We start from the raw sequence: 5,950 nt of genomic DNA on the forward strand, positions 1-5,950 counted from the left end.
AACCTTATCAACCCTATAATACGACTTGCTCTAGGAAGCAACTTAGCAGGATTCCTATTATCATCAAACATCCCTCCTACCACAATGATTCCAACAACCATACCCACCCTTACAAAACTCTCTGCCCTAATCGTAACTGAACTGGGAATCTTCATTGCCATAGAGCTCAACCTATTAACAAACAAAATACCAAAGAAATCCTTAATCCATACTCACAACTTCTCAAATATGCTAGGATATTTCACACATATTTTTCACCAACAAAACCTACTAGCAAACTTATAAATAGGCCAACACATCACTACTATACTCATCAATTTAAGCTGATATGAAAAAAAAAAAAAGAAAAAAAAAAGAAAAGAAAAAAAGGCCAACTTTGACAGCTCTGTATCATCTACCTCTACTTCTATCCAAAAAGGGTTATCAATTTAAATGTGTTTCCTGTAAACAACATATTGTAGGTTCTGACTTTTGACCCAGTCTGCTCTCTGCCTACATTTAATGGGAGAGTTTATCCCATTCACATTTTCAGTTAAAATTACTAATTTTGTATTTCCTGCCATCATATTATCCCTAGATTATGCTTTTTTCCCTTGGGCCCCTGAACCCCTTCCCCAATATTAAACTTATGGACCTCACTTGCATTATGCAGCCCTTCATCTTTAGTATCCCTCCCTCTTCCCTTTAAATCCCTGCCCTTCTTGTACCCTTCCCTTATTACTCTTTTCCTTTTCCCTTTTCCTCTCCCCTTTTTTAATGAGGTGAGAGAAAATTCTCTGTAAATTCAATATGTCAATTATTTTCTCTTTGAGCCAATTCTGATTAGAGTAAGATTCACACAATGTTCCTCCCCCTCTCTAAATTCCCTCAGATATGATAGGTTTTCTTTGCCTCTTTGTGGGATGTAGTTTACCTCTTTTTATCTCCCTTTTTCTCTTTTTTTCTGACACTATCCCCTTTCCATTTCTACTTCCTTTTTTTAATCAGTAAAATCAAATTATGCATATAGTCTTAATGTAATCCACAACAGAAACACAGTTCTCAAGTGTTCCTTTTACCTTTTTCTGTTTCTCTTGATTCCTATGGTTGGAAATCAAATTTTTTGTTTAGATCTGTTTTTTTTTTTTTCCTTAGAAACAAATGAAAATCATCTATTTCATTAAATGTCCATGTTCTCCCATGGAAGAAAGTGCTAAACTTAGCTGGGTAGTTTATTCTTGGCTTTATTTTAAGTGCCTTTGCCTTTCAGAATATCATATTCCAGACTTTAATATGGATGCTGTTAGATCTTGAGTCACCCTTATTGTGGCACCTTGGTATTTGAATTGATTTTTGCTGGCTGCTTGTAATATTTTTTTCCTTAATCTGATAGTTCTGAAATTTTGACACAATGTTCCATGGAGAGTTTTTTTTTTTTTTTTTTTTTTTTTTTTTTTTTTTTTTTTGGTTTTGTTTTGTTTTGTTTTGTTTTTCTTTTTCAGAAGGTTTGCAATGAATCTTTCAATGCCTATTTTACCTTCTGGTTCTATTACCTCTGGGCAGTTTTATGGTTTCCTGTAAAATAGTATCTAGGTTCTTTTTTTCATCATAATTTTTGGGAAATCCAATAATCCTCAGATTATCTCTCCTACATCTATTTTCCAGGTCTGTTGTTTTCCCATGTAGATATTTGACATGTTTTTTCCAGTTTTTCATTTTTTTTGGTTTTGCTTGACTGATTCTTGGTGTCTCAATTTATCATTCATTTCTATTTGTTCAGTTCTGGTTTTAATGAGTTATTTTCTTCATTAGCTTTTTTACTTTTTTTTGCATATGTCCAATTGAGTTTTTAAATGAGTTGTTTTGCCCTATGGATTTTTTTTTTTTTTTTTTTTTTTTTGGTTTTTGTTTTTTTGTTTTTTTTTTTTTTTTGAATTTCACTAAATTTGTTTTTAGTGAGTTATTTTCTTCTTCCAATTCACAAGTCCTACTTTCCTGTGATTTGTTTACCTTTTCCAATTCCCTAATTCTGTTTCCCTGCACTTCCTGTGAATTATTTACCTTTTCCAATTCATTTTTTCAGGAGGCTGTTACTCTCTTGCATAGCTTCTCTTTCCTTTCCCCATTTTTCTTCTAACTCTCTTTTAAGATTTTTAGTAGTCTGTTCTAGGAGAGCATTATTTGGTGTATTATCTGGAGGCTGTTTGCTATTATTCTCTTTGGGGTTGGAAACCCACTCTTCCACTCTCTTTCTGTAGAGAAGCTATCAATCATTCTCTTGTTTTGTTTGTTTGTTTGTTTGTTTTCTTTTGTTTTGTTTTGTTTTTATTACTCATTTGTTTTAAAGCCTATAGGGTCTGTCTTCATGAAAAGGAGGTTACCAGCTTCCTCTGTAGAGCAAGGATGGGCATATGAACAGTAGCTGTCCTGCCAATGGCCTGCAAGGAAAGACCGAGTTGTGGGAGTGATCTGGGAAGAACTTCACAGGTAAGTGATTAGACTTGGAGGCTGTTTAAGCCTCCTGTGAGAAGCCCTGCTGTAAGGATTAGCAACTGCCTTGGGGCTAAAGATTAAGCAAGGAGAGTATCACTCCCCCCCCCCCCAAAAAAAAAAAAAAAAAAAAAAGCGTGTTTTGAGTATTAGCAATTGCCGTAACCCTCACCACACTGGAAGTATCTCTGCTTAGCAAGTGCAGTTGAGCTGTGGAAATTCCATTACCCCAGGCTGAGCCCCTCACTCTGTAGATGACTCCTTGAAATATGTGAGGAAAAAAAGAGCCTGGACACTATTTTCTAGGAAATTATCAAAGAGAACTGCCCACACATTTTAGAAACAGAGGGTAAAATAGACATTGAAAAAATTCATCAATCAACTACTGAAAGGTACCCTAAAATCAAAACGCCAAGAAATATAGTGGCCAAGCTCAAGAACCATCAGATGAAAGAAAAAAATATTGGAAGTTGCAAGAAAAAAAAAAAAAACAATTCAGATATGGAGGAGCCACAATAAAGATAACTCAGGATCTAGCAGCATCCACATTAAAGAAATGAAAGGCCTGGAATATGATATTCCAAAAGGCTAAGGAACTTGGTATGCAGCTAAGAATAACTTACCCAGAAAAAATGAGCATCCTTTTCCAGGGAAGAAGATGGACAGTTAACAAAATAAATGAATTCCATCTATTCTCGATGTAAAAAACAGATCTACACAAAATGTTTGATCTTCAAATATAGAACTCAAGAAAATTCTAAAAAGGTAAAAAAGAAATCTTGAGAACAATATTTCTGCCATAAAGATATGTAAAGAACACATGTATACTTTGTCCTAGAAACCAGAGGTGGAAAGGAAATTATATCATAAAAAAGGGTAAAGTGGTGGCACTATATCTCATAAAGAGGCAAAGGTAACTTATTATATCTGAGAGAAAGAAAGGAGGGGGATGAACATAGCATGTATCAATTGACATATTCGATTTATGGTGAAACTTTTTCCACTTCATTGAAAAGTGAGAGGGAAGGAGTAAGCTAAGGGGAAGGGAATACAGAAATTATGAGGAAAATGGGTAAAATAAGGGGAGGAACTTTAAGATGGGGGAGGGATACTAAAAAGGAAGGGCTGTGAAAAGCAAGTGGTACTCACAAGTTTAATACTGGGAGGGGGGGTAAGAGGGAAGGAATGGAAAAAAGCATAAGTAGGGGTTAACAGAATGGCCAGCAATATAGAATTAGTCATTCTAACCATAAATATGAATGGGGTAAAGTCCCCCATAAAGAGGAAGCAGTTAGCAGACTGGATTAAAAGCCAGAATCCTACTATATGTTGTTTACAGGAAACATACTTGAAACAGGCTGATGCATTCAAACTAAAAGTAAAAGGGTGGAGCAGACTCTACTATGCTTCAGGCAAAGCCAAAAAAGCAGGGGTAGCCATCCTCATCTCAGATCCAGCAAAAACAAAAATTGATCTAATTAAAAGAGTTAAGGAAAGGCATTATATCCTGCTGAAGGGTGGCATCAATAATGAAACAGTATCAGTATTAAACATGTATACACCAAGTGGTGTAGCATCTAAATTCTTAAAAGAGAAATTAAGAGAGCTGCACGAAGAAATAGATAGCAAAACTATACTATTGATCAGAAAAATGCTAATTAAGACAACTCTGAGATAGCACTACACACCTGTTAGATTGGCTAAGATGGCAGGAACAAATAATGATGAATGTTGGAGGGGATGTGGGAAAATTGGGACACTGATGCATTCTTGGTGGAGTTGTGAAAGAATCCAACCATACTGGACTTATATCGCAAGGAAATACTAAAGAAGGGAAAGGGACCGGTATGTGCCAAAATGTTTGTGGCAGCCCTTTTTGTAGTGGCTAGAAACTGAAAAAAGAATGGATGCCCATCAATTGGAGAATGGCTGGGTAAATTATGGTATATGAATGTTGTGGAATATTATTGTTCTGTAAGAAATGACCCACAGGATGAATACAGAGAGGTTTGGAGAGACTTATATCAACTGATGCTGAGTGAAATGTGCAGAACTAGGAGATCATTATACACTTCAACACCAATATTATATGAGTATATATTCCGATGGAAGTAAATATCTTCAACATAGAGAAGAGCTAATGAAAATCCAATTGATCAATGATGGACAGAATAAGCTACTCCCAGGGAAGGAATACTGGGAAATGAGTGTAAACTATTAGCATTATTTTTGTTTTTCTCCCCAGGTTATTTTTACCTCCCGAATCCAATTTTTCCTTTACAACAACAACAACAACAACAAAATTTGGTTCTGTACATATATATTGTACCTAGGATATACTATAAGATATTTAATGTGTATGGGAATGCCTGTCATCTAGGGGAGAAGGTGGAGGGAAGGAGGGTAAAAACTCAGAACAGAAGAGAGTATAAGGATAATGTTGTAAAAAATTACCTATACATATGTACTGTCAAAAATGTTATAAAATTAATTTTTAAAAGAGGGATGCTAATAACAGCTTTTTCATAAGGTTGAGGGACTCAAATGCAGTAATATGCTGTGATAACCTTAAAGTAAAATGAGAATGTGACCTGGTATTTTTATTTTTCTCAGAATAATTATGGCTTTCCAAGTTTGAGAAACATGTAAATATTTGCTTTGATTGTGCAGCCTACTTATTTAAGTTTAAACTTTTGAATGCAATCTGTTTCCTGAAAGAATGGAAAACTAGAGAGGAAAAAAGAAACAATAGGTGTATCCCATTCTAAAAAAACAAAAAACAAAAAACAACAAAAAAAACCTGAAATCTGAAAAAAGTTTTGATTGAAGACATAAAAAAAAAATTCAAACAAGATCTCTCATGCTACTTAAGGGAATCTATGTCAATTATTTTTCGCAATGTCCCTTCCTATGTTTAAGAAGGATTCAATTTACAAACAAATAAACAAACAAAAAAAAACCAGTTCACTGAGCATATAACTTACAGATAAACATTTCTTATTGAAATAGATGCTCATATGAACGGGGGACAGCATATTACAGAGTAACTTCTAGACAGGTTTTATGATGTGTTATTATTCCATATCTGGAGACTTCATTGGAAATAGCTTCGAGATAAGCCAGATGGCTTTTTTTAAATCTTTTTTATTACCACCTTTCAATCACTTACTTCTGTAGCACCATATGAATCCAATAAGAGCTTAACTTTAAACTTTTCAAGAAGTGAGAAGACCTACAAAATGTAATAATATCAGTGTTTAAAAGTCTTACTGTAAGGTAAGAGGAGGCCAAGCAAAATGGAGGAGCTTCTAACATTTCCAAGGGGGAATGAAACAAAAAGCTTGCCTTATGCTTCAGAACAGATACCTTTCTGAGGATAAGTTTGTCATTTTGAATGTATGTAAATTCTTGCTGGGATTAAGTATATAGGGAAGCCCACCAAATAAAGCTATAATCTCTGTAGATATCTCAAAATCAGCTC

Source organism: Sminthopsis crassicaudata, chromosome 1 (genome assembly GCF_048593235.1).
Source record: "Sminthopsis crassicaudata isolate SCR6 chromosome 1, ASM4859323v1, whole genome shotgun sequence".
NCBI lineage: Eukaryota > Metazoa > Chordata > Mammalia > Dasyuromorphia > Dasyuridae > Sminthopsis > Sminthopsis crassicaudata.